Below are 13,175 nucleotides of genomic sequence, written 5' to 3' on the forward strand. Positions count from 1 at the left end.
CATTTATCTCTGTAATGTATTTGTTTGACTACTGATTGCCTACATTTGTATATGAGCAGAAGGGCAGATAGGCCTCAAGCCAAAATCAAAACTAAAACTAAAAAAAACTAAAAAAAAAAATAAAGAAATCTGTGTATAATACTTTATGTCTGACAATGGTGCTAAACTTATAACCAAGTGGATTACTAAGTTACTTTTTTTTTAAAATTAAAAGTGGATTAATGAACCCTATGGTGTGTGTTGTGTATTGTCACCCCCCACCCCACCCTCCTCCCTAGGTTTGTGAGTCACAACAATTATTTCAAGGAAGAATTTTCAAGAATTAAATGACGTTGAATGATCACAAAATATTTTTCAACTGTGTTAGAGAGGGATCCCTAGTGTATTCCCATTCAAAGCACTGTCTAATCTAAGAGAAATTTTTTTAGATAGCCTTAAAAATACATACTACATTACCTAAGGTTTTGTGAATAGAGGTGGGTACTAAATATACAGCCCAAGATTTATTTATGAATAAGATTCAGTATATTAATGAAACAAACAAAATAATTCTAGTAAATAGAACCTTATATTTATTAATAGCATGTGTAGCTCTGACATGTCCTTATATAAGAATGTATCACACACACTTTTTCCACAGTTTTTTTTTTTTTAAATCAGTGCATAGGAAAAACAGCAGTCGGTTACTGAGAAGGAGACACCAAACTGGAGGTCACAATAGCTTCTTGGGGTATTTTCTTACCATAACTTGCTGTCCTTTTATGACAAAACACAAGAAACGCACACAATGCACCTATCATTGAAATTTCCAAAAAAGAAATACTGTAACTTGCGAAATCATTACATCTTATCCAGCACTCTAAGATCGAGGCATAACTGTAATAGATGTAATGTATTATGATTTGAATAGGATACTGTAATTGGACTGTTCGTGCAAAGATCATTTGACAATTAAGAGGTTTTATTTTTGTAGCCACTATGCCACGGGAAGAATTTCACCTCCAGATATAGTTTAAGTTTCCATATATATATATATATATATATATATATATATATATATATATATATATATATATATATATATATATATATATATATAGTCCCCTTATATATATCGAGTCCCCGTCACCAGTATACAACAATAAGACAACTAAACAATCTATTAAAGTCCCGGCCCTCTGCTGAGCGATGCTTGTCCTCATTCTTGTTGCTTTCGATCCACATAGGCCGCTTCCCATCTCAGCAGGAACAGGAAATGACACGTTGCATTAAAACAAGAATAAAATAAAAACAAAAACCAATAAGATACAGCGTTGTGGCCTCCAGAGTTTAAAACACACGCAAGCAACAGTTCAAAACCCAGTCAATTCCCAGCTGATAAAAATAATTTTAAAAGACACATTTAATTTCTTTGTCATATAGCACTGCCGCAGCACACGGGTCCCAGATGCCTCGTCTACCAGTCCATCTGCAGCAGCTGCTCCTCTGTCCTGTGTACACACCAGTCCAGTTAAGAATCGTGTAAGTTAAAACAGGTGTCGATCGCCCCCCGGTAAAACATCTTTTGAATTTCGTTGCTGTTTCTGTTGCTTGGTTTTGTCTCAGTTGTTGCTCCCCTTCTCTTGTTTTAGTGTCGTTTTAAACAGTCTCGCACTCAAGCCGCTTGAAGTGCAGGTAATTAGGGTTATAGTTTCAATGGTCAGTTGGTGATTAATTTCAGTTCTTGTGTGACAAGTCTGTTATACAAATTAATGTGCAATAAAAGAAAAACCACAATCAATTAAAAAATAATGATAACAAAGGAAATCAAAATTACATGTGCAAATCATAATTGTGATTCTTAAAACATAAATCAAAGTAAATTAAGTGGTTAGATAATAAAAACAAAAGGTGCTGAATTAACTATACTTGTCACATCTGTGACAAGCTGTCTTCAGTTAGGGTGTTCCCACCAAAATCATTCAGATATAACTGCAAGGAGGCAGCGGAGACTGGCTTGCAGAACATTTTTGGCCTGTAAAATGGGTTGGGGGCGGCACAGTGGCAATGGCATGGTGGTTAGTGCTGCTGCCTCACAGCACCAGGGTCCTGGGTTCAAGTCAAGTCTAGGGGTCTGTCTGTGTGGAGTTTGCATGTTCTCCTGTGTTCTCATGGGTTTTTTCCAGGTACTCCAGCTTCCTCACACAGTCCAAAGACATGCTGTTCATGCTGATTAGTCACTCTAAATTGCCCTCTGTGTGTGTGTGTGGTGCTCTGGAATGGACTGGCATCCCATCTAGTGTGTAATCCCACTTTGCACCCTGTGTCTGGTGGGTTAGGCTCCAGCTCACCACAACCCTCAAAAGGATTAAGCAGTTAAGGATAATGGATGGAAGATGGGCTGCTTTACCAATGGGATATGGTGGCTCTCATCCCCCATGATATATTTTGTTTCTAACAATTTGAATGGAAGTTGATCAATTTTACATATCCAGACATCCATAACTTTAAACTTACAACAATAGAAAATCAATCACTAAAGTAAACATTAATAAAAGCACGATAATAATTGTATTTTATTAGAAAATTCTGATCTGTATAAAAATAAATACATGTAAGAAGTATCAACTAAAACATGAACTAGGACAGCAATGTTGCCCTCAGTTTCAATATCCCTAGTGTGTGTTACATATCACGTATTTTGACCTGGAATTTTTTTTTTAGTGTAGGAATATAGGCACTGAACCCAAATGTGCCTTATTAATAATAATAATGCTAATAATAATAAAATGTCCTCTTCAGTCTTTCTTGGTAGTTTCTCTCCTGTCAGGTCAATGATTTCTCCCATATCGGTAAGATAACTGAGAAATGTCTGCTCAGCAGTGATGTTGTGATATTCATTCTGGAAGAATTAAATAATAATTATATATTTACACAACTATTACTAAACAACTGAGTAGCATAGTTTATTTGTTACTTTTTAGGATCCTCGTTGAATATGTTTCAGAGTTCTGATCATGTCAGTCTTTCACAACCTCTTCAACTGAATCTTTTTCCAAACTTGTATCACTGACTATCTAACCTCCCATTGACCTTTTTGGATTGGACGAAGGTATAATCCGGTAAATAATCTGTTTTTTTATGCAATTATTTTGATTTGTTTCAAACACAACCCAATATAATAAAACTTCAACCCCCTTTACCCACAATGTTAAATGCATTTACCCTTGTCATCTCAAACATTGTCTCGTTTCCATAATAGTGCAGGTAATTGTTTGAAGATAAGTTGTACTTGAACTCTGCTATATATACTTTTTCGCACACATTCAGGGCCATTGTGATTGCAATAATTCCTGATGTTGGGTGGGTTGGTATCTGAAGACACAAACAATAAAACATAAGAAACATATCAAAATGAACATAGAGGCTACCGTTACTATTAAAAATGATAGTACTATTCATATCCCATGACACATAAACTAGAATATATTAAAACAGGGCTACTCAAATTTTGTTCTTTATCATGCTTTTCCAGGGCATTATGTGCTAATAATGGAAATCCCTCTTTCAAATAATGCCCTCAACCTCTTGGGCTTTACTGACCTGGGACTTCCATTATTACCTTGTAACACGCAGCAGCAATTCCGTTATCCCATAAACTGCGTTTACTAACACTTGCATACAGCACTACAACACTGTGCTTTAGCTTCTTTTTATCTTGCCAGATGGGAAGTATACAGGAAAGTGTAGATGTTCATGGGATGCTTTATTCACATATACAGGACTCAGCACCCTGAGTTGCTCTGGCTTGTACATTAGCTTTGTAGCAGGCTTTGCCCAGAAACCTCTGATGTGCTAGCAAATACAAAACAATGTACAACTGTGACCAAAAGTTTTGCATCATCCTAATTTTGTTTGATAAGGTCGAATGAAACCTGCTAAATAATGTTACGTTAACATATTGAATTACATACTGCTTTGTAGTTTTCCTTATACTTAAATTAAAAATCTAAAACTAGTTCAGCATCACCAGGAGCAACAATACAACAAACAAGCACGAATTCTGACTTTTCGGCCAGGTGATAAAGTACTGTTGCTACTTCCCCACATTGGAATCTAAGTTGTATGCTAAGTGGCAGGGGCCATATGAGGTCATACAGGGAATTGGTAATGTAAATTCTGAAATCAGACAACCCGATAGCCGAAATAAAACCCAAATTTATCATATTAATTTTCTAAAACCCTGGAATGAAAGGGAGGCCCTATTTATAGCTGGTGACAGTTAAGAAGATGATTTTGGTCCCACTGTCAATCTACCGGCTACAACTAATATTCCGATGGGGGAGCAGTTACTTCCAGATCAGAAAGACAAGCTCTACCAGTTAGTGGAAAGGTTTAATGATGTTTTTCTGGCTTGCCCGGCAGAACCACATGCCATTATTACTCCACCAGGTGTCAGGACTCAGGAGAGACCGTACCGCTTCCAGAGAGTTGCAGGAGGACAATTCACAACGAGGTGGAGGATATGCTCAAGCTTGGAGTCATTGAATCTTCCCGCAGTGAGTGGTGCAGCCCGATTGTGATGGTAGGCAAGAAGGACGGCTCCACTCGGTTCTGTGTGGACTTTCGAAAGGTTAATGCCATCTCAAGTTCGATGCGTATCCAATGCCCCGAGTGGATGAACTCCTTGACTGTCTGGGTAAGGCGCGGCTAATCTCGGCCCTGGTTCTGACAAAGGGATACTGGCAGATTCCGCTCACTCAGAGTTCGAAAGAGAAAACTGCTTTCTCTACCCCAGATGGCTTGTTCCATTTCCGGACCATGCCCTTCAGGTTGCATGGAGCCCCCGCCACCTGATGGATCAAGTCTTGACTCCCCATCATCAGTACGCAGCTGCGTATATTGATGATGTGATGATTTTTAGCTCCACCTGGGAGGAGCATATTATTAGACTGTCAGTCATCCTACAGTCCCTAAGGGAGGCAGGGCTAACAGCCAAGCTGGGCAAGTGTGCATTTGGCAAACAAGAGACAGTTATCTTGGCTACATTATGGGTAATGGCCAGGTAAAGCCGATCGCCTCCAAAGTCCAGGCAGCATATGAGAGAGAGAACAAAATTGGCCCAAGAACAGAGCCTTGTGGAACACCACATTTAACTTCTGATAAAGCAGAGGAATCTTTGTCAATTTTAACATATTGAAAAATATTTGAAAGATATGATTTAAACCATCTCAAGAAACTACCTGACAGTCCAACAAGATTTTCAAGACATGCAATCAGAATTGAATGGTCAATGGTTTCAAAAGCCGCACTTAAATCCAGAAGAATAAGAACAGAGGGCGAACCCTTGTCAGAAGACATCAGCACATCATTTACCACTCTGATAAGAGCAGACTGAGTACAGTGTCCAGGTCAAAAGCCTGACGAAATTTTTCATTTACATTATGTACCACAAGGAATGTGTTCAGTTGTTTAGCCACTACTCTCTCTAGAACTTTGGATAAAAAGGGGAGGTTTGAGACAGGTCTAAAATCATTAAGTGGTATATAATTTATTTATATATAAATTAGTCTCTAGGCGCACTGTTTAAGAACGTCCAAATGTTGATAACCGAGACATACCATAATAGTTCGGTGATATCATGTAGAACTCGGATTCCCTTGTCAACAATTGACATCCACACAATGTGTCAGAAATATAAAACAATTGTTTATTTAAGGAAAAAATGCGTACACCACTAATCTAATAATATTGCATTTGAAAAGTCATGTAGTTTGTAAGTGTTCTTGTGGTGATTCTCTCGGAATCTTCCAAAAACATAACTGTCAGCTTCGCTTCAGTTTGTCTCGTGCAGCTACATCGAAACAAAGACCTACTTTCCGATTAATGCTGTATCCCGCTTACTAATCCAGTCTCTCATAGGACAGATGGCAGGGCCCTTCCTCAGAAGATGATTCTAGCCATTATTCAGAACATTGTTTCTTCCTTGCCTTCTGTGAATTCGAGCACGTATGCTCCCATGACTCTGCAACTTTGTTCAAAGCAGTGTAGCATCCATTTCGTCCCTCCAAACTTAAAGACAACTCTAGCGGGAGGACACTACTTGTGCACACCTCCTTTGCAGTCAGCATGCATGTCTGGGCGCAGCCGCTCGACTGGAAGCAGCAGCACGCACCAGAAGCTCGCTCACACAGCAGAAGCTTGCTCCACTTTGAAAGTCAGCGGGCTTTGATTATCTCTTCAACCCTGTGATTGGCTAGTCTGGTTATTTTGGGTAGTGCCTGAGTCCACGTGAAGTGTCTTTCATTGGTTGTTCTCGTACCGACATGGCCTTGTTCTCCATTGGTCCGCTATTCTGCCCCCTGTCGGCTGGATTTATTTCAAGGACTGGTGCTCGTTAGTGTCAAGGTACTCAGAATTGGAAGTTGCCCTCAGAAAAATACTACTGGTGCCAAAATGACTCATTCACTGATAGGTAGAGATAGAACTCTTGTCCAGCAGTTAGTTTACGACTTTCTAAAAACATTCTTTGTCAGTGGGGGAGAAACCAAGAAGACACAGAGAATGGTTTTAGACTCCCCCCTGTATATTCCAATTCAGTTATTTTCATGCACAGAATGAGAGATATGATGACCCCTCTCTGATGCTACATAAGAACATTTTGATCTAGGGTTGTTTTTTTAAGCAGTGACTTTATTACAGCAGCTTTAAAGGCGTTGGGGACAGTACCAGAAGACAGGGAACCATTTATAATACTTAAAACCATGGTATCTATTTTAGAAAATACTTCTTTACATAATTTAGTGGGAATAGGATCAAGCGCACATGTAGTTGATTTTGTCCTATTAACTGAATCAGTTAGATCAAGTTGGTTAATAAGTGCATGTGCTTTATAAATTGGCAGGGATGGGGTTAAATTCCCCTACCTGCCTGGGTTTATTGTGTTCAGCTGGCTGGGGTTGATTAGAGTAATTAACGATCAATCAGCACCCAGCCACCTGACATAAAAGGAGGCCTCAGCTTCCCATGGAGAGATGGCTTTGAGGATCTGGAGGACCTCCTCGGTGGTCTAGAGGACCAAGGCTGGTGCCTTGCCTGTGGGGAGATTGGGCACCCGGTGGTGCGCTGCCCCTACCAAGAGGGAGAGTAGGAACTGGCCCAGGAGAGGAAGGTGAGGAGGAGGCAGAGAAGGGGAAAGGAGAAGAGGAAGGCAGAGCGTCCACCGCCCAAGTCTCCACCAGCAGAGGAAAAATGCCTGCTAGTTTTGCCTCCAGAGCCAGAGGGAGAGAAGCTGCTGTCCCGAGAGCCAGAGAGGGAGGAGCCACCGTCCCAAGAGCAAGAGAGGGAGGAGCCACCGTCCCGAGAGCCAGAGAGGGAGGAGCCACCGTCCCGAGAGCCAGAGAGGGAAGAGCTGCCGTCCCAAAAGCCAGAGAAGGAGGAGCCGCCATCCCCAGAGCCAGAGAGGGAGCAGCCGCCGTCCCCAGAGCCAAAGAGGGAGGAGCTGCCGTCCCCAGAGCCAGAGAGGGAGGATCCGCTGCTCCCAGAGCCCAGAGGGGAGGAGCTGCTGCTTCCAGAGCCCAGAGGGGAGGAGCCATGGACCAAGGAGCCAGAAGGGGAGAAGGCTGATGCTCTACAGCAGCCTCTACATGTGCTGCTGAGAGGATCCCAGCAGAGGCATACCCGATTGTTAAGGCACGTACCAGCCCTGCCTCAGAGGCCATTAGAATGGCCACAGCCCCCACCGCCGGTGGTGGGGGGGCTGCAGACGTTGCTGCCGGAGGAGCTGGAACTGCCTTCACTGGCCGAGAGTGAGGAGGAAGTCTGGACTCTGCCACCCTGGCCAGAGATTCCTGCACTGTTGGCCATGCCTGCACCGCCCAAGGATGCCTGCCTTGCACCGCCCAGGGATGCCACGCCCGCTCCGCTCAGGGTTGCCACATTTGGATCGGATGGGGTTGCCCACTGTTACGCATCGCCTGGGGTTGCCTGCTGCTCCGCATCGCCTGGGGCTGCTGGTGTCTCCTTTTTGTCTCCTAGGGTTGCTGAGGGTCCGCGGCCGCTGTCGCCTCCCGAGGGTTCGCTGCCTCCGTCCCCACCTCCGCCACCAGAGGGAGCTGGGCCGCTGTCCCCGGAGGGTCCAGCGCCACTAAAGGGTCTGACGCCACTGGAGGGTCTGCCACTGCTAGGGGGACTCACACCATCCAAGGAGGCCATACCCACACTGTCCAGGGGTACTGCCTGCCCACCAACGCTGCATCTGCTGGAGGGTCCAGGTCCCATGACAGCATCGCCATACTTACTTGGAGATCCGGGGCCCCCTCAACCAAAGAAGGCTTGGGGGCTCCGACATCAACCCTGCCCACCACCGCCCACCGAAACAGCCCACCCAAGGGACATAATTGGACTCTTGGGGGGGGGGGGGTTGGCCGATTGCGGCCTGTTTACTTTGTACATAGGGGGAGGTGTGTGGCAGAGCCCTTTATAAATTGCCAGGGATGGGGTTAAATTCCCCTACCTCCCTGGGTTTATTGTGTTCAGGTAGCTGGGGTTGATTAATTGATTAGAGTAATTAACGATCAATCAGCACCCAGCCACCTGACATAAAAGGAGGCCTCAGCTTTCCATAAGAGAGAGGAGGGAGCTGAGAAAATAAGCTGGTGTTTGTGCTTGCTGGGTTTTTTTTGGTTTACTTTTTTGTGTTTTTTTTGTATTTTCTGAACCAGTGAAGGCATCGCCCAGCCTGGAAACCTTTATCTTTGTAAGTCTTGTTCTGTGTCTTTCTATTTGTGCTCAAATACATTTGTTTTGGCCCTTGTGCCCTTTTATTTTCCTCTTATTTATAATAAAAGTAGTATTTTTTGAACTGCAGTTTGTCTCTGGGCCTTTATTTACTCACCAGTCTGTCACAGAGCAAAAGATATAAAGGTTTCATCTGCTTTAGCATGGTCTGGGTAACTAGTTTTACCAGTATAGCAGAATGTTTCAACTAGGCTGAGTGTGCTAATTGATATCTGGTTTCTTATATTAATAATTTTATTGTTAAAATGATCCATGAAGTCATCACAGCCTGCTGGTAGTTTGGGTATTTATGGTGGACTACTGTTTATTTGTTAGTTTTTCAATTGTTTCAAAGAGAAAGCGAGGATTATTTTTATTGGTTTCTATTAAAATTGAGTAATATGATGATCTAGCTAAAGTCAGAGCAGCCTTTTAATTAATTATCTTTCCAGGCAACGTAAAAAACCTGTAGTTTTATTTTTCCATTTATCTTCTACCTTCAACATGCACGTTTAAGCTTTTGAGTTGTATCATTGAACCACAGGGTGCCACAGTATCTAAGATGCTACCAAGGGTTGAGTTGTAGCTGTTCACCAATACATTGACTGATCCTGAATGAATAGGTGCTCAAGTGGATAAAGCTTCCAATAAATTTTCAGTAGTGGAGGAATTTAGGGAACAAGTTTTAATACAGCATTCTAGGGGTTTTATTGGGCTAGGTATTACTAGTTCCATAATAATAGCTAAATGTTCTGAGATTGCAAGATCACTGACAAATTCTGAATGTCAATACCACGGGTGATAATTAGATCAAGTGTATGGCCATGGATGTGAGTCAGGCCTGATACCTTTCCAAGGGGATCTCTATCTACGTCAACATGCACATTGAAGTCACCTAGAACCGCAATTCTATCATGCCTGACAGCAAGTGTCAATAAGAGTTTGCCAAACTCAGACAAGAACGGAGAGTTGAGTTTAGGAGGGTGGTAAAGAACAACAACATAAATTGGAGTAGGACAACTAACTGCAAAAGATAGAATTTCAAATGAAACGAGTTTCACCTTATGAATAAGGTTAAACTCATTCCCAAATATTGTAACAAGGCTGCCGCCCCCGACCTGTAGTGCGTAGCCTCTACTAGTGGTATATTATCATCTTGTTTTAACAAAGTCTCAACTAACATTAGACTATCCAACATTGTTTCCAAAATGAAATTGTTAATTAACAGAGACTTGTTACCAAGAGATCTTGTATTGAATAATGCTAACTTGAGAGATGTTAGTGCCGGGCTACTGGAATTGCCCCTTGCTGAGGTTTTAATTTTGATTAGATTTGCAGTACAAGACGCTCTTGAAGAAGTTGGTAGTTTACAGCGAGGGACATATATTATCTCAATATTATATTTAGCTGGTGAATTAATTGGGACACCTCTAGGCAATATAATAAGTCATGCATTTTTACAGTACTTCTCTATATTTTGGGTGAAGACCATCTCTTTTAAAAAACCCAGGTCTCTCCCAAAAGCTATCCCAGTTATCGAAGAAGCCTAGATTCTTAGAGGCACACCATTTAGCTAGCCAGCAATTTAAAGAAAAGAGTCTACTAAAGGCTTCACATCCACGGGAAGAGGGCCAGAGAATTATATTGTTACATAATTGTTTTGCTTTTAGACAGAGTGATTTAAAATGATCCTTGAGAACCTCAGACTTCTTAAATCGAATATCATTTGTGCCCACATGGACAATCAACCCAGACACTTGTCCATGGTTTCCAACCAGGTTTTCCAACTTTGCAACAACATCAAGGACTCTAGCACCAAGACAGCATTTAACAGAGACCTTTTGTGCACTTGCAAGTACTGGGCTGATGTCTCTAATAGTAGAATCACCCACCAAGAGCACCTTGCTAAAAGTAGTTTCATGTTGAATAAGATGGTGAAATCTGTTGCTTGTCTCAATATGACATGCTACAGGTGCAGAAGCCCTGGTCTTTGAACCTTTTCTGACGGCCATCCAACGATCTCTATTTACCAGCTATGATGGCCAAACAGGTTGTTCATGCTATGCCCTAGGTGCAGGGGGGCCTGCTGGGGTGGAAGCGGGAGCCCCCAAATTCAAAGTATCTTCTATAGCGGAGATCCCTTCTATACCGTCACCAGTAGGATTAGATGAGAATATGCATGTTGTATTTTCGAAAAGAAAACTATCATCAATCCATTTCCCAGCCTTATAGATATCTTTGAGGGTAGATAAGCCTTTTTCCAGTGAACCTACTTTCTCTATCAGAATTTGATTAAGCTTACATTTTTCTCAAATGAAACTATTGTCATATTCTGTACAAGTAACTACAATAAACATCCTACACGATAAGCATTGCATAGCTTGTGATTCGGAATTTTCAACAATCATAGTTAATTTACAAATAGAATACAAAATATATTCTATTATATATTTTGTGAAATATATATTTCCTGTTGCTTCAGTGACATAAAACAGGTGTTTGCCATACAGGTAGCCCTTTGATCTTATGCAAGGATACAACATAGAAAGGGTGGGTTTCTGTGGTTGTGTTGTTGAAGATCAATCTAACATGAAATACTGTGTCACTGTTATGGCTTCCGGTAGACCTTTGCGACATCAGTTTGTAGTTTCTTTGATTACATTATGGTAAATAAAATATCTAAATTATGTTTTGTTTTTTTAAATTATGTCTCAATCCAAAACTTCTAGGTGATGCAAAACTTTTGGCCATACTGTACACATTAAAGAGGTCTTGCATGTCTTCCTTGCTCCTAGCAAATACTTGCTTTTCTTTTGTTATGGGACATAAGTATACTATATCTAAATACCGCAGAACGCAAAAGTCAGCTTGCAGTATAGATATCAGAGAATAGTATATTGCAGTTTACTATAGCCATAGGGTTATAGGATGGTGAATATCTGTGTATGTGGGTATTATCAGCACAAGTAGAAGTGAACGCTTGCAGTCCAGTAAATCTGTTATATATGGCTTTATTATTAATATACAAGTTAAAAATCGAGCTATATTTGTTTTCTAATTACCAACCTTTATTTAGTCCATTATCAATTTCAAAAACTGATGTGTTGTAGAACACAGAAGGTGAAACATGCGCTCTGATTGGCTGAAAAATCCAGAGCAGTGCATAATGGATTTTACAGAAAAAATTACTGCATTTTACAGCAATTTCCTGTTGTAAATTGTAGTGCTGCAAGTGTCTTTCTGTACTGGCTGCATAGGAATAGAGCTCCTGTCTGTTACCATGGTGATTAATACTTACCACAATAATGGCACAGCACATAAAAACAAAAGACTGTATCTTAATTTAGGAGTTTACATGTTCTCACTCTAACAATGTACCATAAATACTGCTGGGAGAGGTTGAATACGCGTCACATAAAACTAAAAGATAACATAGATTTCTGATGGCTTCCATTGGTAATATATAATAAATCTCTTACCACTGGTTTGTGTAGTAGTACTTCAGTCATCCACCTTAAATCATGTGGTTTAAATGGGATGACGACGACAGTTGTGTCTGGATCAGAATCTCTGGAATCTTTAAAAATGGATTCAGGGTAGCACAGTCTGAAAGTGGTCCTTTTCCCAACATTACTCTCATACCCGTGTACAGGACCACTGTTTATCCTGAGGACAAAGAAAGAAAGAAAAAAAGAGAGGTTTGCATAATCAAACCTTTATTGTTAACATATTTAACGGAGCTACTGTGCTACAAATGTTTATACGTATTTATACTGTACATGCAGAAGAAAATGCAGGTGATTTGTCTTTCAACATTCAATCACTGGGTGAAATTACAATATTTGACCACCAGATGGTATTAAGTGGCAAGTTCAAACTAAAAAGATCATTAAAAAAAAACCCCCAAAAAACACTCATATAAAAATAATTTATATATTTCATTTCCCTTTTTTCATGATCTTTAATTATTGGAGTGACAGTAGCTGAGTCCATCCCCTGCCACAGCTGTAAATTCATAATTAGAGCTGTCAGTGGGATGACAAGGCTGATGACATTTATCAACAGTATGTACAGAATGGTATGGAATAAGCCTGTCCAAGTTCCTTGACAATGTGATAATCAGTTCTCCAGAAATATGCATGAATATAAGTGTGATGTACACATGGAGAGATGAAAGGTGACATGCGGACTCCCCCCCTATGTCGCCAAAATATGAAACTCTTTATAACTTATTCTAAACAACGTTAGTACCAAGTTTCATGACAATTGGATAAGCGGTTTTGCAGCTATGATGGAATCTGTCAATTGTGGCACACTGTACAGTGTGTGCAACCAACTCCACCATATCCACTTCCAAAGCTTGCCTTGTGGTCGTGGTGTGACCAGGTTTTTAGAGAAGGTGCCACATGAAGCTTTTT

The sequence above is a fragment of the Polyodon spathula genome, chromosome 15 (genome assembly GCF_017654505.1).
Source record: "Polyodon spathula isolate WHYD16114869_AA chromosome 15, ASM1765450v1, whole genome shotgun sequence".
Classification (NCBI taxonomy): Eukaryota; Metazoa; Chordata; class Actinopteri; order Acipenseriformes; family Polyodontidae; genus Polyodon; species Polyodon spathula.